Below are 22330 nucleotides of genomic sequence, written 5' to 3' on the forward strand. Positions count from 1 at the left end.
ACTTTTAGTGGATTTCTACTTATTTTATTAAATATCATCTCCACCAAACAGGACAAGCTTGCATCTGTTATAGTTTTGGAGAAAAATGTGTTCATTTCATGTATGCGCGAAATGCCTTAAAAATGGCTTTAAAATGGATTTGGAGCATGGAGACGATTATCTCGGGATTGCAAGATAACCAAACAAAACTTTTAGTGGATTTCTACTTATTTTATTAAATATCATCTCCACCAAACAGGACAAGCTTGCATCTGTTATAGTTTTGGAGAAAAATGTGTTCATTTCATGTATGCGCGAAATGCCTTAAAAATGGCTTTAAAATGGATTTGGAGCATGGAGACGATTATCTCGGGATTGCAAGATAACCAAACAAAACTTTTAGTGGATTTCTACTTATTTTATTAAATATCATCTCCACCAAACAGGACAAGCTTGCATCTGTTATAGTTTTGGAGAAAAATGTGTTCATTTCATGTATGCGCGAAATGCCTTAAAAATGGCTTTAAAATGGATTTGGAGCATGGAGACGATTATCTCGGGATTGCAAGATAACCAAACAAAACTTTTAGTGGATTTCTACTTATTTTATTAAATATCATCTCCACCAAACAGGACAAGCTTGCATCTGTTATAGTTTTGGAGAAAAATGTGTTCATTTCATGTATGCGCGAAATGCCTTAAAAATGGCTTTAAAATGGATTTGGAGCATGGAGACGATTATCTCGGGATTGCAAGATAACCAAACAAAACTTTTAGTGGATTTCTACTTATTTTATTAAATATCATCTCCACCAAACAGGACAAGCTTGCATCTGTTATAGTTTTGGAGAAAAATGTGTTCATTTCATGTATGCGCGAAATGCCTTAAAAATGGCTTTAAAATGGATTTGGAGCATGGAGACGATTATCTCGGGATTGCAAGATAACCAAACAAAACTTTTAGTGGATTTCTACTTATTTTATTAAATATCATCTCCACCAAACAGGACAAGCTTGCATCTGTTATAGTTTTGGAGAAAAATGTGTTCATTTCATGTATGCGCGAAATGCCTTAAAAATGGCTTTAAAATGGATTTGGAGCATGGAGACGATTATCTCGGGATTGCAAGATAACCAAACAAAACTTTTAGTGGATTTCTACTTATTTTATTAAATATCATCTCCACCAAACAGGACAAGCTTGCATCTGTTATAGTTTTGGAGAAAAATGTGTTCATTTCATGTATGCGCGAAATGCCTTAAAAATGGCTTTAAAATGGATTTGGAGCATGGAGACGATTATCTCGGGATTGCAAGATAACCAAACAAAACTTTTAGTGGATTTCTACTTATTTTATTAAATATCATCTCCACCAAACAGGACAAGCTTGCATCTGTTATAGTTTTGGAGAAAAATGTGTTCATTTCATGTATGCGCGAAATGCCTTAAAAATGGCTTTAAAATGGATTTGGAGCATGGAGACGATTATCTCGGGATTGCAAGATAACCAAACAAAACTTTTAGTGGATTTCTACTTATTTTATTAAATATCATCTCCACCAAACAGGACAAGCTTGCATCTGTTATAGTTTTGGAGAAAAATGTGTTCATTTCATGTATGCGCGAAATGCCTTAAAAATGGCTTTAAAATGGATTTGGAGCATGGAGACGATTATCTCGGGATTGCAAGATAACCAAACAAAACTTTTAGTGGATTTCTACTTATTTTATTAAATATCATCTCCACCAAACAGGACAAGCTTGCATCTGTTATAGTTTTGGAGAAAAATGTGTTCATTTCATGTATGCGCGAAATGCCTTAAAAATGGCTTTAAAATGGATTTGGAGCATGGAGACGATTATCTCGGGATTGCAAGATAACCAAACAAAACTTTTAGTGGATTTCTACTTATTTTATTAAATATCATCTCCACCAAACAGGACAAGCTTGCATCTGTTATAGTTTTGGAGAAAAATGTGTTCATTTCATGTATGCGCGAAATGCCTTAAAAATGGCTTTAAAATGGATTTGGAGCATGGAGACGATTATCTCGGGATTGCAAGATAACCAAACAAAACTTTTAGTGGATTTCTACTTATTTTATTAAATATCATCTCCACCAAACAGGACAAGCTTGCATCTGTTATAGTTTTGGAGAAAAATGTGTTCATTTCATGTATGCGCGAAATGCCTTAAAAATGGCTTTAAAATGGATTTGGAGCATGGAGACGATTATCTCGGGATTGCAAGATAACCAAACAAAACTTTTAGTGGATTTCTACTTATTTTATTAAATATCATCTCCACCAAACAGGACAAGCTTGCATCTGTTATAGTTTTGGAGAAAAATGTGTTCATTTCATGTATGCGCGAAATGCCTTAAAAATGGCTTTAAAATGGATTTGGAGCATGGAGACGATTATCTCGGGATTGCAAGATAACCAAACAAAACTTTTAGTGGATTTCTACTTATTTTATTAAATATCATCTCCACCAAACAGGACAAGCTTGCATCTGTTATAGTTTTGGAGAAAAATGTGTTCATTTCATGTATGCGCGAAATGCCTTAAAAATGGCTTTAAAATGGATTTGGAGCATGGAGACGATTATCTCGGGATTGCAAGATAACCAAACAAAACTTTTAGTGGATTTCTACTTATTTTATTAAATATCATCTCCACCAAACAGGACAAGCTTGCATCTGTTATAGTTTTGGAGAAAAATGTGTTCATTTCATGTATGCGCGAAATGCCTTAAAAATGGCTTTAAAATGGATTTGGAGCATGGAGACGATTATCTCGGGATTGCAAGATAACCAAACAAAACTTTTAGTGGATTTCTACTTATTTTATTAAATATCATCTCCACCAAACAGGACAAGCTTGCATCTGTTATAGTTTTGGAGAAAAATGTGTTCATTTCATGTATGCGCGAAATGCCTTAAAAATGGCTTTAAAATGGATTTGGAGCATGGAGACGATTATCTCGGGATTGCAAGATAACCAAACAAAACTTTTAGTGGATTTCTACTTATTTTATTAAATATCATCTCCACCAAACAGGACAAGCTTGCATCTGTTATAGTTTTGGAGAAAAATGTGTTCATTTCATGTATGCGCGAAATGCCTTAAAAATGGCTTTAAAATGGATTTGGAGCATGGAGACGATTATCTCGGGATTGCAAGATAACCAAACAAAACTTTTAGTGGATTTCTACTTATTTTATTAAATATCATCTCCACCAAACAGGACAAGCTTGCATCTGTTATAGTTTTGGAGAAAAATGTGTTCATTTCATGTATGCGCGAAATGCCTTAAAAATGGCTTTAAAATGGATTTGGAGCATGGAGACGATTATCTCGGGATTGCAAGATAACCAAACAAAACTTTTAGTGGATTTCTACTTATTTTATTAAATATCATCTCCACCAAACAGGACAAGCTTGCATCTGTTATAGTTTTGGAGAAAAATGTGTTCATTTCATGTATGCGCGAAATGCCTTAAAAATGGCTTTAAAATGGATTTGGAGCATGGAGACGATTATCTCGGGATTGCAAGATAACCAAACAAAACTTTTAGTGGATTTCTACTTATTTTATTAAATATCATCTCCACCAAACAGGACAAGCTTGCATCTGTTATAGTTTTGGAGAAAAATGTGTTCATTTCATGTATGCGCGAAATGCCTTAAAAATGGCTTTAAAATGGATTTGGAGCATGGAGACGATTATCTCGGGATTGCAAGATAACCAAACAAAACTTTTAGTGGATTTCTACTTATTTTATTAAATATCATCTCCACCAAACAGGACAAGCTTGCATCTGTTATAGTTTTGGAGAAAAATGTGTTCATTTCATGTATGCGCGAAATGCCTTAAAAATGGCTTTAAAATGGATTTGGAGCATGGAGACGATTATCTCGGGATTGCAAGATAACCAAACAAAACTTTTAGTGGATTTCTACTTATTTTATTAAATATCATCTCCACCAAACAGGACAAGCTTGCATCTGTTATAGTTTTGGAGAAAAATGTGTTCATTTCATGTATGCGCGAAATGCCTTAAAAATGGCTTTAAAATGGATTTGGAGCATGGAGACGATTATCTCGGGATTGCAAGATAACCAAACAAAACTTTTAGTGGATTTCTACTTATTTTATTAAATATCATCTCCACCAAACAGGACAAGCTTGCATCTGTTATAGTTTTGGAGAAAAATGTGTTCATTTCATGTATGCGCGAAATGCCTTAAAAATGGCTTTAAAATGGATTTGGAGCATGGAGACGATTATCTCGGGATTGCAAGATAACCAAACAAAACTTTTAGTGGATTTCTACTTATTTTATTAAATATCATCTCCACCAAACAGGACAAGCTTGCATCTGTTATAGTTTTGGAGAAAAATGTGTTCATTTCATGTATGCGCGAAATGCCTTAAAAATGGCTTTAAAATGGATTTGGAGCATGGAGACGATTATCTCGGGATTGCAAGATAACCAAACAAAACTTTTAGTGGATTTCTACTTATTTTATTAAATATCATCTCCACCAAACAGGACAAGCTTGCATCTGTTATAGTTTTGGAGAAAAATGTGTTCATTTCATGTATGCGCGAAATGCCTTAAAAATGGCTTTAAAATGGATTTGGAGCATGGAGACGATTATCTCGGGATTGCAAGATAACCAAACAAAACTTTTAGTGGATTTCTACTTATTTTATTAAATATCATCTCCACCAAACAGGACAAGCTTGCATCTGTTATAGTTTTGGAGAAAAATGTGTTCATTTCATGTATGCGCGAAATGCCTTAAAAATGGCTTTAAAATGGATTTGGAGCATGGAGACGATTATCTCGGGATTGCAAGATAACCAAACAAAACTTTTAGTGGATTTCTACTTATTTTATTAAATATCATCTCCACCAAACAGGACAAGCTTGCATCTGTTATAGTTTTGGAGAAAAATGTGTTCATTTCATGTATGCGCGAAATGCCTTAAAAATGGCTTTAAAATGGATTTGGAGCATGGAGACGATTATCTCGGGATTGCAAGATAACCAAACAAAACTTTTAGTGGATTTCTACTTATTTTATTAAATATCATCTCCACCAAACAGGACAAGCTTGCATCTGTTATAGTTTTGGAGAAAAATGTGTTCATTTCATGTATGCGCGAAATGCCTTAAAAATGGCTTTAAAATGGATTTGGAGCATGGAGACGATTATCTCGGGATTGCAAGATAACCAAACAAAACTTTTAGTGGATTTCTACTTATTTTATTAAATATCATCTCCACCAAACAGGACAAGCTTGCATCTGTTATAGTTTTGGAGAAAAATGTGTTCATTTCATGTATGCGCGAAATGCCTTAAAAATGGCTTTAAAATGGATTTGGAGCATGGAGACGATTATCTCGGGATTGCAAGATAACCAAACAAAACTTTTAGTGGATTTCTACTTATTTTATTAAATATCATCTCCACCAAACAGGACAAGCTTGCATCTGTTATAGTTTTGGAGAAAAATGTGTTCATTTCATGTATGCGCGAAATGCCTTAAAAATGGCTTTAAAATGGATTTGGAGCATGGAGACGATTATCTCGGGATTGCAAGATAACCAAACAAAACTTTTAGTGGATTTCTACTTATTTTATTAAATATCATCTCCACCAAACAGGACAAGCTTGCATCTGTTATAGTTTTGGAGAAAAATGTGTTCATTTCATGTATGCGCGAAATGCCTTAAAAATGGCTTTAAAATGGATTTGGAGCACGGAGACGATTATCTCGGGATTGCAAGATAACCAAACAAAACTTTTAGTGGATTTCTACTTATTTTATTAAATATCATCTCCACCAAACAGGACAAGCTTGCATCTGTTATAGTTTTGGAGAAAAATGTGTTCATTTCATGTATGCGCGAAATGCCTTAAAAATGGCTTTAAAATGGATTTGGAGCATGGAGACGATTATCTCGGGATTGCAAGATAACCAAACAAAACTTTTAGTGGATTTCTACTTATTTTATTAAATATCATCTCCACCAAACAGGACAAGCTTGCATCGTTATAGTTTTGGAGAAAAATGTGTTCATTTCATGTATGCGCGAAATGCCTTAAAAATGGCTTTAAAATGGATTTGGAGCACGGAGACGATTATCTCGGGATTGCAAGATAACCAAACAAAACTTTTAGTGGATTTCTACTTATTTTATTAAATATCATCTCCACCAAACAGGACAAGCTTGCATCTGTTATAGTTTTGGAGAAAAATGTGTTCATTTCATGTATGCGCAAATGCCTTAAAAATGGCTTTAAAATGGATTTGGAGCATGGAGACGATTATCTCGGGATTGCAAGATAACCAAACAAAACTTTGAGTGGATTTCTACTTATTTTATTAAATATCATCTCCACCAAACAGGACAAGCTTGCATCTGTTATAGTTTTGGAGAAAAATGTGTTCATTTCATGTATGCGCGAAATGCCTTAAAAATGGCTTTAAAATGGATTTGGAGCATGGAGACGATTATCTCGGGATTGCAAGATAACCAAACAAAACTTTTAGTGGATTTCTACTTATTTTATTAAATATCATCTCCACCAAACAGGATAAGCTTGCATCTGTTATAGTTTTGGAGAAAAATGTGTTCATTTCATGTATGCGCGAAATGCCTTAAAAATGGCTTTAAAATGGATTTGGAGCATGGAGACGATTATCTCGGGATTGCAATATAACCAAACAAAACTTTTAGTGGATTTCTACTTATTTTATTAAATATCATCTCCACCAAACAGGACAAGCTTGCATCTGTTATAGTTTTGGAGAAAAATGTGTTCATTTCATGTATGCGCGAAATGCCTTAAAAATGGCTTTAAAATGGATTTGGAGCATGGAGACGATTATCTCGGGATTGCAAGATAACCAAACAAAACTTTTAGTGGATTTCTACTTATTTTATTAAATATCATCTCCACCAAACAGGACAAGCTTGCATCTGTTATAGTTTTGGAGAAAAATGTGTTCATTTCATGTATGCGCGAAATGCCTTAAAAATGGCTTTAAAATGGATTTGGAGCATGGAGACGATTATCTCGGGATTGCAAGATAACCAAACAAAACTTTTAGTGGATTTCTACTTATTTTATTAAATATCATCTCCACCAAACAGGACAAGCTTGCATCTGTTATAGTTTTGGAGAAAAATGTGTTCATTTCATGTATGCGCGAAATGCCTTAAAAATGGCTTTAAAATGGATTTGGAGCATGGAGACGATTATCTCGGGATTGCAAGATAACCAAACAAAACTTTTAGTGGATTTCTACTTATTTTATTAAATATCATCTCCACCAAACAGGACAAGCTTGCATCTGTTATAGTTTTGGAGAAAAATGTGTTCATTTCATGTATGCGCGAAATGCCTTAAAAATGGCTTTAAAATGGATTTGGAGCATGGAGACGATTATCTCGGGATTGCAAGATAACCAAACAAAACTTTTAGTGGATTTCTACTTATTTTATTAAATATCATCTCCACCAAACAGGACAAGCTTGCATCTGTTATAGTTTTGGAGAAAAATGTGTTCATTTCATGTATGCGCGAAATGCCTTAAAAATGGCTTTAAAATGGATTTGGAGCATGGAGACGATTATCTCGGGATTGCAAGATAAACAAACAAAACGTTTAGTGGATTTCTACTTATTTTATTAAATATCATCTCCACCAAACAGGACAAGCTTGCATCTGTTATAGTTTTGGAGAAAAATGTGTTCATTTCATGTATGCGCGAAATGCCTTAAAAATGGCTTTAAAATGGATTTGGAGCATGGAGACGATTATCTCGGGATTGCAAGATAACCAAACAAAACTTTTAGTGGATTTCTACTTATTTTATTAAATATCATCTCCACCAAACAGGACAAGCTTGCATCTGTTATAGTTTTGGAGAAAAATGTGTTCATTTCATGTATGCGCGAAATGCCTTAAAAATGGCTTTAAAATGGATTTGGAGCATGGAGACGATTATCTCGGGATTGCAAGATAACCAAACAAAACTTTTAGTGGATTTCTACTTATTTTATTAAATATCATCTCCACCAAACAGGACAAGCTTGCATCTGTTATAGTTTTGGAGAAAAATGTGTTCATTTCATGTATGCGCGAAATGCCTTAAAAATGGCTTTAAAATGGATTTGGAGCATGGAGACGATTATCTCGGGATTGCAAGATAACCAAACAAAACTTTTAGTGGATTTCTACTTATTTTATTAAATATCATCTCCACCAAACAGGACAAGCTTGCATCTGTTATAGTTTTGGAGAAAAATGTGTTCATTTCATGTATGCGCGAAATGCCTTAAAAATGGCTTTACAATGGATTTGGAGCATGGAGACGATTATCTCGGGATTGCAAGATAACCAAACAAAACTTTTAGTGGATTTCTACTTATTTTATTAAATATCATCTCCACCAAACAGGACAAGCTTGCATCTGTTATAGTTTTGGAGAAAAATGTGTTCATTTCATGTATGCGCGAAATGCCTTAAAAATGGCTTTAAAATGGATTTGGAGCATGGAGACGATTATCTCGGGATTGCAAGATAACCAAACAAAACTTTTAGTGGATTTCTACTTATTTTATTAAATATCATCTCCACCAAACAGGACAAGCTTGCATCTGTTATAGTTTTGGAGAAAAATGTGTTCATTTCATGTATGCGCGAAATGCCTTAAAAATGGCTTTAAAATGGATTTGGAGCATGGAGACGATTATCTCGGGATTGCAAGATAACCAAACAAAACTTTTAGTGGATTTCTACTTATTTTATTAAATATCATCTCCACCAAACAGGACAAGCTTGCATCTGTTATAGTTTTGGAGAAAAATGTGTTCATTTAATGTATGCGCGAAATGCCTTAAAAATGGCTTTAAAATGGATTTGGAGCATGGAGACGATTATCTCGGGATTGCAAGATAACCAAACAAAACTTTTAGTGGATTTCTACTTATTTTATTAAATATCATCTCCACCAAACAGGACAAGCTTGCATCTGTTATAGTTTTGGAGAAAAATGTGTTCATTTCATGTATGCGCGAAATGCCTTAAAAATGGCTTTAAAATGGATTTGGAGCATGGAGACGATTATCTCGGGATTGCAATATAACCAAACAAAACGTTTAGTGGATTTCTACTTATTTTATTAAATATCATCTCCACCAAACAGGACAAGCTTGCATCTGTTATAGTTTTGGAGAAAAATGTGTTCATTTCATGTATGCGCGAAATGCCTTAAAAATGGCTTTTAAATGGATTTGGAGCATGGAGACGATTATCTCGGGATTGCAAGATAACCAAACAAAACTTTTAGTGGATTTCTACTTATTTTATTAAATATCATCTCCACCAAACAGGACAAGCTTGCATCTGTTATAGTTTTGGAGAAAAATGTGTTCATTTCATGTATGCGCGAAATGCCTTAAAAATGGCTTTAAAATGGATTTGGAGCATGGAGACGATTATCTCGGGATTGCAAGATAACCAAACAAAACTTTTAGTGGATTTCTACTTATTTTATTAAATATCATCTCCACCAAACAGGACAAGCTTGCATCTGTTATAGTTTTGGAGAAAAATGTGTTCATTTCATGTATGCGCGAAATGCCTTAAAAATGGCTTTAAAATGGATTTGGAGCATGGAGACGATTATCTCGGGATTGCAAGATAACCAAACAAAACTTTTAGTTGATTTCTACTTATTTTATTAAATATCATCTCCACCAAACAGGACAAGCTTGCATCTGTTATAGTTTTGGAGAAAAATGTGTTCATTTCATGTATGCGCGAAATGCCTTAAAAATGGCTTTAAAATGGATTTGGAGCATGGAGACGATTATCTCGGGATTGCAAGATAACCAATCGTCTCCATGCTCCAAATCCATTTTAAAGCCATTTCAAAGGCATTTTGCGCATACATGAAATGAACACATTTTTCTCCAAAACTATAACACATGCAAGCTTGTCCTGTTTGGTGGAGATGATATTTAATAAAATAAGTAGAAATCTACTAAAAGTTTCGTTTGTTTATATTGCCATCCTGAGATAATCGTCTCCATGCTCCAAATCCATTTTAAAGCCATTTCAAAGGCATTTTGCGCATACATGAAATGAACACATTTTTCTCCAAAACTATAACACATGCAAGCTTGTCCTGTTTGGTGGAGATGATATTTAATAAAATAAGTAGAAATCCACTAAAAGTTTTGTTTGGTTATCTTGCAATCCCGAGATAATCGTCTCCATGCTCCAAATCCATTTTAAAGCCATTTTTAAGGCATTTCGCGCATACATGAAATGAACACATTTTTCTCCAAAACTATAACAGATGCAAGCTTGTCCTGTTTGGTGGAGATGATATTTAATAAAATAAGTAGAAATCCACTAAAAGTTTTGTTTGGTTATCTTGCAATCCCGAGATAATCGTCTCCATGCTCCAAATCCATTTTAAAGCCATTTTTAAGGCATTTCGCGCATACATGAAATGAACACATTTTTCTCCAAAACTATAACAGATGCAAGCTTGTCCTGTTTGGTGGAGATGATATTTAATAAAATAAGTAGAAATCCACTAAAAGTTTTGTTTGGTTATCTTGCAATCCCGAGATAATCGTCTCCATGCTCCAAATCCATTTTAAAGCCATTTCAAAGGCATTTTGCGCATACATGAAATGAACACATTTTTCTCCAAAACTATAACACATGCAAGCTTGTCCTGTTTGGTGGAGATGATATTTAATAAAATAAGTAGAAATCCACTAAAAGTTTTGTTTGGTTATCTTGCAATCCCGAGATAATCGTCTCCATGCTCCAAATCCATTTTAAAGCCATTTTTAAGGCATTTCGCGCATACATGAAATGAACACATTTTTCTCCAAAACTATAACAGATGCAAGCTTGTCCTGTTTGGTGGAGATGATATTTAATAAAATAAGTAGAAATCCACTAAAAGTTTTGTTTGGTTATCTTGCAATCCCGAGATAATCGTCTCCATGCTCCAAATCCATTTTAAAGCCATTTTTAAGGCATTTCGCGCATACATGAAATGAACACATTTTTCTCCAAAACTATAACAGATGCAAGCTTGTCCTGTTTGGTGGAGATGATATTTAATAAAATAAGTAGAAATCCACTAAAAGTTTTGTTTGGTTATCTTGCAATCCCGAGATAATCGTCTCCATGCTCCAAATCCATTTTAAAGCCATTTTTAAGGCATTTCGCGCATACATGAAATGAACACATTTTTCTTCAAAACTATAACAGATGCAAGCTTGTCCTGTTTGGTGGAGATGATATTTAATAAAATAAGTAGAAATCCACTAAAAGTTTTGTTTGGTTATCTTGCAATCCCGAGATAATCGTCTCCATGCTCCAAATCCATTTTAAAGCCATTTTTAAGGCATTTCGCGCATACATGAAATGAACACATTTTTCTCCAAAACTATAACAGATGTAAGCTTGTCCTGTTTGGTGGAGATGATATTTAATAAAATAAGTAGAAATCCACTAAAAGTTTTGTTTGGTTATCTTGCAATCCCGAGATAATCGTCTCCATGCTCCAAATCCATTTTAAAGCCATTTTTAAGGCATTTCGCGCATACATGAAATGAACACATTTTTCTCCAAAACTATAACAGATGCAAGCTTGTCCTGTTTGGTGGAGATGATATTTAATAAAATAAGTAGAAATCCACTAAAAGTTTTGTTTGGTTATCTTGCAATCCCGAGATAATCGTCTCCATGCTCCAAATCCATTTTAAAGCCATTTTTAAGGCATTTCGCGCATACATGAAATGAACACATTTTTCTCCAAAACTATAACAGATGCAAGCTTGTCCTGTTTGGTGGAGATGATATTTAATAAAATAAGTAGAAATTAACTAAAAGTTTTGTTTGGTTATCTTGCAATCCCGAGATAATCGTCTCCATGCTCCAAATCCATTTTAAAGCCATTTTTAAGGCATTTCGCGCATACATGAAATGAACACATTTTTCTCCAAAACTATAACAGATGCAAGCTTGTCCTGTTTGGTGGAGATAATATTTAATAAAATAAGTAGAAATCTACTAAAAGTTTCGTTTGTTTATATTGCCATCCTGAGATAATCGTCTCCATGCTCCAAATCCATTTTAAAGCCATTTCAAAGGCATTTTGCGCATACATGAAATGAACACATTTTTCTCCAAAACTATAACACATGGCTTTAAAATGGATTTGGAGCATGGAGACGATTATCTCGGGATTGCAAGATAACCAAACAAAACTTTTAGTGGATTTCTACTTATTTTATTAAATATCATCTCCACCAAACAGGACAAGCTTGCATCTGTTATAGTTTTGGAGAAAAATGTGTTCATTTCATGTATGCGCGAAATGCCTTAAAAATGGCTTTAAAATGGATTTGGAGCATGGAGACGATTATCTCGGGATTGCAAGATAACCAAACAAAACTTTTAGTGGATTTCTACTTATTTTATTAAATATCATCTCCACCAAACAGGACAAGCTTGCATCTGTTATAGTTTTGGAGAAAAATGTGTTCATTTCATGTATGCGCGAAATGCCTTAAAAATGGCTTTAAAATGGATTTGGAGCATGGAGACGATTATCTCGGGATTGCAAGATAACCAAACAAAACGTTTAGTGGATTTCTACTTATTTTATTAAATATCATCTCCACCAAACAGGACAAGCTTGCATCTGTTATAGTTTTGGAGAAAAATGTGTTCATTTCATGTATGCGCGAAATGCCTTAAAAATGGCTTTAAAATGGATTTGGAGCATGGAGACGATTATCTCGGGATTGCAATATAACCAAACAAAACTTTTAGTGGATTTCTACTTATTTTATTAAATATCATCTCCACCAAACAGGACAAGCTTGCATCTGTTATAGTTTTGGAGAAAAATGTGTTCATTTCATGTATGCGCGAAATGCCTTAAAAATGGCTTTAAAATGGATTTGGAGCATGGAGACGATTATCTCGGGATTGCAAGATAACCAAACAAAACTTTTAGTGGATTTCTACTTATTTTATTAAATATCATCTCCACCAAACAGGACAAGCTTGCATCTGTTATAGTTTTGGAGAAAAATGTGTTCATTTCATGTATGCGCGAAATGCCTTAAAAATGGCTTTAAAATGGATTTGGAGCATGGAGACGATTATCTCGGGATTGCAAGATAACCAAACAAAACTTTTAGTGGATTTCTACTTATTTTATTAAATATCATCTCCACCAAACAGGACAAGCTTGCATCTGTTATAGTTTTGGAGAAAAATGTGTTCATTTCATGTATGCGCGAAATGCCTTAAAAATGGCTTTAAAATGGATTTGGAGCATGGAGACGATTATCTCGGGATTGCAAGATAACCAAACAAAACTTTTAGTGGATTTCTACTTATTTTATTAAATATCATCTCCACCAAACAGGACAAGCTTGCATCTGTTATAGTTTTGGAGAAAAATGTGTTCATTTCATGTATGCGCGAAATGCCTTAAAAATGGCTTTAAAATGGATTTGGAGCATGGAGACGATTATCTCGGGATTGCAAGATAACCAAACAAAACTTTTAGTGGATTTCTACTTATTTTATTAAATATCATCTCACCAAACAGGACAAGCTTGCATCTGTTTATAGTTTTGGAGAAAAATGTGTTCATTCATGTATGCGCGAAATGCCTTAAAAATGGCTTTAAAATGGATTTGGAGCATGGAGACGATTATCTCGGGATTGCAATATAACCAAACAAAACTTTTAGTGGATTTCTACTTATTTTATTAAATATCATCTCCACCAAACAGGACAAGCTTGCATCTGTTATAGTTTTGGAGAAAAATGTGTTCATTTCATGTATGCGCGAAATGCCTTAAAAATGGCTTTAAAATGGATTTGGAGCATGGAGACGATTATCTCGGGATTGCAAGATAACCAAACAAAACTTTTAGTGGATTTCTACTTATTTTATTAAATATCATCTCCACCAAACAGGACAAGCTTGCATCTGTTATAGTTGTGGAGAAAAATGTGTTCATTTCATGTATGCGCGAAATGCCTTAAAAATGGCTTTAAAATGGATTTGGAGCATGGAGACGATTATCTCGGGATTGCAAGATAACCAAACAAAACTTTTAGTGGATTTCTACTTATTTTATTAAATATCATCTCCACCAAACAGGACAAGCTTGCATCTGTTATAGTTTTGGAGAAAAATGTGTTCATTTCATGTATGCGCGAAATGCCTTAAAAATGGCTTTAAAATGGATTTGGAGCATGGAGACGATTATCTCGGGATTGCAAGATAACCAAACAAAACTTTTAGTGGATTTCTACTTATTTTATTAAATATCATCTCCACCAAACAGGACAAGCTTGCATCTGTTATAGTTTTGGAGAAAAATGTGTTCATTTCATGTATGCGCGAAATGCCTTAAAAATGGCTTTAAAATGGATTTGGAGCATGGAGACGATTATCTCGGGATTGCAATATAACCAAACAAAACTTTTAGTGGATTTCTACTTATTTTATTAAATATCATCTCCACCAAACAGGACAAGCTTGCATCTGTTATAGTTTTGGAGAAAAATGTGTTCATTTCATGTATGCGCGAAATGCCTTAAAAATGGCTTTAAAATGGATTTGGAGCATGGAGACGATTATCTCGGGATTGCAAGATAACCAAACAAAACTTTTAGTGGATTTCTACTTATTTTATTAAATATCATCTCCACCAAACAGGACAAGCTTGCATCTGTTATAGTTTTGGAGAAAAATGTGTTCATTTCATGTATGCGCGAAATGCCTTAAAAATGGCTTTAAAATGGATTTGGAGCATGGAGACGATTATCTCGGGATTGCAAGATAACCAAACAAAACTTTTAGTGGATTTCTACTTATTTTATTAAATATCATCTCCACCAAACAGGACAAGCTTGCATCTGTTATAGTTTTGGAGAAAAATGTGTTCATTTCATGTATGCGCGAAATGCCTTAAAAATGGCTTTAAAATGGATTTGGAGCATGGAGACGATTATCTCGGGATTGCAAGATAACCAAACAAAACTTTTAGTGGATTTCTACTTATTTTATTAAATATCATCTCCACCAAACAGGACAAGCTTGCATCTGTTATAGTTTTGGAGAAAAATGTGTTCATTTCATGTATGCGCGAAATGCCTTAAAAATGGCTTTAAAATGGATTTGGAGCATGGAGACGATTATCTCGGGATTGCAAGATAACCAAACAAAACTTTTAGTGGATTTCTACTTATTTTATTAAATATCATCTCCACCAAACAGGACAAGCTTGCATCTGTTATAGTTTTGGAGAAAAATGTGTTCATTTCATGTATGCGCGAAATGCCTTAAAAATGGCTTTAAAATGGATTTGGAGCATGGAGACGATTATCTCGGGATTGCAAGATAACCAAACAAAACTTTTAGTGGATTTCTACTTATTTTATTAAATATCATCTCCACCAAACAGGACAAGCTTGCATCTGTTATAGTTTTGGAGAAAAATGTGTTCATTTCATGTATGCGCGAAATGCCTTAAAAATGGCTTTAAAATGGATTTGGAGCATGGAGACGATTATCTCGGGATTGCAAGATAACCAAACAAAACTTTTAGTGGATTTCTACTTATTTTATTAAATATCATCTCCACCAAACAGGACAAGCTTGCATCTGTTATAGTTTTGGAGAAAAATGTGTTCATTTCATGTATGCGCGAAATGCCTTAAAAATGGCTTTAAAATGGATTTGGAGCATGGAGACGATTATCTCGGGATTGCAAGATAACCAAACAAAACTTTTAGTGGATTTCTACTTATTTTATTAAATATCATCTCCACCAAACAGGACAAGCTTGCATCTGTTATAGTTTTGGAGAAAAATGTGTTCATTTCATGTATGCGCGAAATGCCTTAAAAATGGCTTTAAAATGGATTTGGAGCATGGAGACGATTATCTCGGGATTGCAAGATAACCAAACAAAACTTTTAGTGGATTTCTACTTATTTTATTAAATATCATCTCCACCAAACAGGACAAGCTTGCATCTGTTATAGTTTTGGAGAAAAATGTGTTCATTTCATGTATGCGCGAAATGCCTTAAAAATGGCTTTAAAATGGATTTGGAGCATGGAGACGATTATCTCGGGATTGCAAGATAACCAAACAAAACTTTTAGTGGATTTCTACTTATTTTATTAAATATCATCTCCACCAAACAGGACAAGCTTGCATCTGTTATAGTTTTGGAGAAAAATGTGTTCATTTCATGTATGCGCGAAATGCCTTAAAAATGGCTTTAAAATGGATTTGGAGCATGGAGACGATTATCTCGGGATTGCAAGATAACCAAACAAAACTTTTAGTGGATTTCTACTTATTTTATTAAATATCATCTCCACCAAACAGGACAAGCTTGCATCTGTTATAGTTTTGGAGAAAAATGTGTTCATTTCATGTATGCGCGAAATGCCTTAAAAATGGCTTTAAAATGGATTTGGAGCATGGAGACGATTATCTCGGGATTGCAAGATAACCAAACAAAACTTTTAGTGGATTTCTACTTATTTTATTAAATATCATCTCCACCAAACAGGACAAGCTTGCATCTGTTATAGTTTTGGAGAAAAATGTGTTCATTTCATGTATGCGCGAAATGCCTTAAAAATGGCTTTAAAATGGATTTGGAGCATGGAGACGATTATCTCGGGATTGCAAGATAACCAAACAAAACTTTTAGTGGATTTCTACTTATTTTATTAAATATCATCTCCACCAAACAGGACAAGCTTGCATCTGTTATAGTTTTGGAGAAAAATGTGTTCATTTCATGTATGCGCGAAATGCCTTAAAAATGGCTTTAAAATGGATTTGGAGCATGGAGACGATTATCTCGGGATTGCAAGATAACCAAACAAAACTTTTAGTGGATTTCTACTTATTTTATTAAATATCATCTCCACCAAACAGGACAAGCTTGCATCTGTTATAGTTTTGGAGAAAAATGTGTTCATTTCATGTATGCGCGAAATGCCTTAAAAATGGCTTTAAAATGGATTTGGAGCATGGAGACGATTATCTCGGGATTGCAAGATAACCAAACAAAACTTTTAGTGGATTTCTACTTATTTTATTAAATATCATCTCCACCAAACAGGACAAGCTTGCATCTGTTATAGTTTTGGAGAAAAATGTGTTCATTTCATGTATGCGCGAAATGCCTTAAAAATGGCTTTAAAATGGATTTGGAGCACTGGAGACGATTATCTCGGGATTGCAAGATAACCAAACAAAACTTTTAGTGGATTTCTACTTATTTTATTAAATATCATCTCCACCAAACAGGACAAGCTTGCATCTGTTATAGTTTTGGAGAAAAATGTGTTCATTTCATGTATGCGCGAAATGCCTTAAAAATGGCTTTAAAATGGATTTGGAGCATGGAGACGATTATCTCGGGATTGCAAGATAACCAAACAAAACTTTTAGTGGATTTCTACTTATTTTATTAAATATCATCTCCACCAAACAGGACAAGCTTGCATCTGTTATAGTTTTGGAGAAAAATGTGTTCATTTCATGTATGCGCGAAATGCCTTAAAAATGGCTTTAAAATGGATTTGGAGCATGGAGACGATTATCTCGGGATTGCAAGATAACCAAACAAAACTTTTAGTGGATTTCTACTTATTTTATTAAATATCATCTCCACCAAACAGGACAAGCTTGCATCTGTTATAGTTTTGGAGAAAAATGTGTTCATTTCATGTATGCGCGAAATGCCTTAAAAATGGCTTTAAAATGGATTTGGAGCATGGAGACGATTATCTCGGGATTGCAAGATAACCAAACAAAACTTTTAGTGGATTTCTACTTATTTTATTAAATATCATCTCCACCAAACAGGACAAGCTTGCATCTGTTATAGTTTTGGAGAAAAATGTGTTCATTTCATGTATGCGCGAAATGCCTTAAAAATGGCTTTAAAATGGATTTGGAGCATGGAGACGATTATCTCGGGATTGCAAGATAACCAAACAAAACTTTTAGTGGATTTCTACTTATTTTATTAAATATCATCTCCACCAAACAGGACAAGCTTGCATCTGTTATAGTTTTGGAGAAAAATGTGTTCATTTCATGTATGCGCGAAATGCCTTAAAAATGGCTTTAAAATGGATTTGGAGCATGGAGACGATTATCTCGGGATTGCAAGATAACCAAACAAAACTTTTAGTGGATTTCTACTTATTTTATTAAATATCATCTCCACCAAACAGGACAAGCTTGCATCTGTTATAGTTTTGGAGAAAAATGTGTTCATTTCATGTATGCGCGAAATGCCTTAAAAATGGCTTTAAAATGGATTTGGAGCATGGAGACGATTATCTCGGGATTGCAAGATAACCAAACAAAACTTTTAGTGGATTTCTACTTATTTTATTAAATATCATCTCCACCAAACAGGACAAGCTTGCATCTGTTATAGTTTTGGAGAAAAATGTGTTCATTTCATGTATGCGCGAAATGCCTTAAAAATGGCTTTAAAATGGATTTGGAGCATGGAGACGATTATCTCGGGATTGCAAGATAACCAAACAAAACTTTTAGTGGATTTCTACTTATTTTATTAAATATCATCTCCACCAAACAGGACAAGCTTGCATCTGTTATAGTTTTGGAGAAAAATGTGTTCATTTCATGTATGCGCGAAATGCCTTAAAAATGGCTTTAAAATGGATTTGGAGCATGGAGACGATTATCTCGGGATTGCAAGATAACCAAACAAAACTTTTAGTGGATTTCTACTTATTTTATTAAATATCATCTCCACCAAACAGGACAAGCTTGCATCTGTTATAGTTTTGGAGAAAAATGTGTTCATTTCATGTATGCGCGAAATGCCTTAAAAATGGCTTTAAAATGGATTTGGAGCATGGAGACGATTATCTCGGGATTGCAAGATAACCAAACAAAACTTTTAGTGGATTTCTACTTATTTTATTAAATATCATCTCCACCAAACAGGACAAGCTTGCATCTGTTATAGTTTTGGAGAAAAATGTGTTCATTTCATGTATGCGCGAAATGCCTTAAAAATGGCTTTAAAATGGATTTGGAGCATGGAGACGATTATCTCGGGATTGCAAGATAACCAAACAAAACTTTTAGTGGATTTCTACTTATTTTATTAAATATCATCTCCACCAAACAGGACAAGCTTGCATCTGTTATAGTTTTGGAGAAAAATGTGTTCATTTCATGTATGCGCGAAATGCCTTAAAAATGGCTTTAAAATGGATTTGGAGCATGGAGACGATTATCTCGGGATTGCAAGATAACCAAACAAAACTTTTAGTGGATTTCTACTTATTTTATTAAATATCATCTCCACCAAACAGGACAAGCTTGCATCTGTTATAGTTTTGGAGAAAAATGTGTTCATTTCATGTATGCGCGAAATGCCTTAAAAATGGCTTTAAAATGGATTTGGAGCATGGAGACGATTATCTCGGGATTGCAAGATAACCAAACAAAACTTTTAGTGGATTTCTACTTATTTTATTAAATATCATCTCCACCAAACAGGACAAGCTTGCATCTGTTATAGTTTTGGAGAAAAATGTGTTCATTTCATGTATGCGCGAAATGCCTTAAAAATGGCTTTAAAATGGATTTGGAGCATGGAGACGATTATCTCGGGATTGCAAGATAACCAAACAAAACTTTTAGTGGATTTCTACTTATTTTATTAAATATCATCTCCACCAAACAGGACAAGCTTGCATCTGTTATAGTTTTGGAGAAAAATGTGTTCATTTCATGTATGCGCGAAATGCCTTAAAAATGGCTTTAAAATGGATTTGGAGCATGGAGACGATTATCTCGGGATTGCAAGATAACCAAACAAAACTTTTAGTGGATTTCTACTTATTTTATTAAATATCATCTCCACCAAACAGGACAAGCTTGCATCTGTTATAGTTTTGGAGAAAAATGTGTTCATTTCATGTATGCGCGAAATGCCTTAAAAATGGCTTTAAAATGGATTTGGAGCATGGAGACGATTATCTCGGGATTGCAAGATAACCAAACAAAACTTTTAGTGGATTTCTACTTATTTTATTAAATATCATCTCCACCAAACAGGACAAGCTTGCATCTGTTATAGTTTTGGAGAAAAATGTGTTCATTTCATGTATGCGCGAAATGCCTTAAAAATGGCTTTAAAATGGATTTGGAGCATGGAGACGATTATCTCGGGATTGCAAGATAACCAAACAAAACTTTTAGTGGATTTCTACTTATTTTATTAAATATCATCTCCACCAAACAGGACAAGCTTGCATCTGTTATAGTTTTGGAGAAAAATGTGTTCATTTCATGTATGCGCGAAATGCCTTAAAAATGGCTTTAAAATGGATTTGGAGCATGGAGACGATTATCTCGGGATTGCAAGATAACCAAACAAAACTTTTAGTGGATTTCTACTTATTTTATTAAATATCATCTCCACCAAACAGGACAAGCTTGCATCTGTTATAGTTTTGGAGAAAAATGTGTTCATTTCATGTATGCGCGAAATGCCTTAAAAATGGCTTTAAAATGGATTTGGAGCATGGAGACGATTATCTCGGGATTGCAAGATAACCAAACAAAACTTTTAGTGGATTTCTACTTATTTTATTAAATATCATCTCCACCAAACAGGACAAGCTTGCATCTGTTATAGTTTTGGAGAAAAATGTGTTCATTTCATGTATGCGCGAAATGCCTTAAAAATGGCTTTAAAATGGATTTGGAGCATGGAGACGATTATCTCGGGATTGCAAGATAACCAAACAAAACTTTTAGTGGATTTCTACTTATTTTATTAAATATCATCTCCACCAAACAGGACAAGCTTGCATCTGTTATAGTTTTGGAGAAAAATGTGTTCATTTCATGTATGCGCGAAATGCCTTAAAAATGGCTTTAAAATGGATTTGGAGCATGGAGACGATTATCTCGGGATTGCAAGATAACCAAACAAAACTTTTAGTGGATTTCTACTTATTTTATTAAATATCATCTCCACCAAACAGGACAAGCTTGCATCTGTTATAGTTTTGGAGAAAAATGTGTTCATTTCATGTATGCGCGAAATGCCTTAAAAATGGCTTTAAAATGGATTTGGAGCATGGAGACGATTATCTCGGGATTGCAAGATAACCAAACAAAACTTTTAGTGGATTTCTACTTATTTTATTAAATATCATCTCCACCAAACAGGACAAGCTTGCATCTGTTATAGTTTTGGAGAAAAATGTGTTCATTTCATGTATGCGCGAAATGCCTTAAAAATGGCTTTAAAATGGATTTGGAGCATGGAGACGATTATCTCGGGATTGCAAGATAACCAAACAAAACTTTTAGTGGATTTCTACTTATTTTATTAAATATCATCTCCACCAAACAGGACAAGCTTGCATCTGTTATAGTTTTGGAGAAAAATGTGTTCATTTCATGTATGCGCGAAATGCCTTAAAAATGGCTTTAAAATGGATTTGGAGCATGGAGACGATTATCTCGGGATTGCAAGATAACCAAACAAAACTTTTAGTGGATTTCTACTTATTTTATTAAATATCATCTCCACCAAACAGGACAAGCTTGCATCTGTTATAGTTTTGGAGAAAAATGTGTTCATTTCATGTATGCGCGAAATGCCTTAAAAATGGCTTTAAAATGGATTTGGAGCATGGAGACGATTATCTCGGGATTGCAAGATAACCAAACAAAACTTTTAGTGGATTTCTACTTATTTTATTAAATATCATCTCCACCAAACAGGACAAGCTTGCATCTGTTATAGTTTTGGAGAAAAATGTGTTCATTTCATGTATGCGCGAAATGCCTTAAAAATGGCTTTAAAATGGATTTGGAGCATGGAGACGATTATCTCGGGATTGCAAGATAACCAAACAAAACTTTTAGTGGATTTCTACTTATTTTATTAAATATCATCTCCACCAAACAGGACAAGCTTGCATCTGTTATAGTTTTGGAGAAAAATGTGTTCATTTCATGTATGCGCGAAATGCCTTAAAAATGGCTTTAAAATGGATTTGGAGCATGGAGACGATTATCTCGGGATTGCAAGATAACCAAACAAAACTTTTAGTGGATTTCTACTTATTTTATTAAATATCATCTCCACCAAACAGGACAAGCTTGCATCTGTTATAGTTTTGGAGAAAAATGTGTTCATTTCATGTATGCGCGAAATG

This window comes from Anomaloglossus baeobatrachus, unplaced genomic scaffold (genome assembly GCF_048569485.1).
Source record: "Anomaloglossus baeobatrachus isolate aAnoBae1 unplaced genomic scaffold, aAnoBae1.hap1 Scaffold_425, whole genome shotgun sequence".
Classification (NCBI taxonomy): domain Eukaryota; kingdom Metazoa; phylum Chordata; class Amphibia; order Anura; family Aromobatidae; genus Anomaloglossus; species Anomaloglossus baeobatrachus.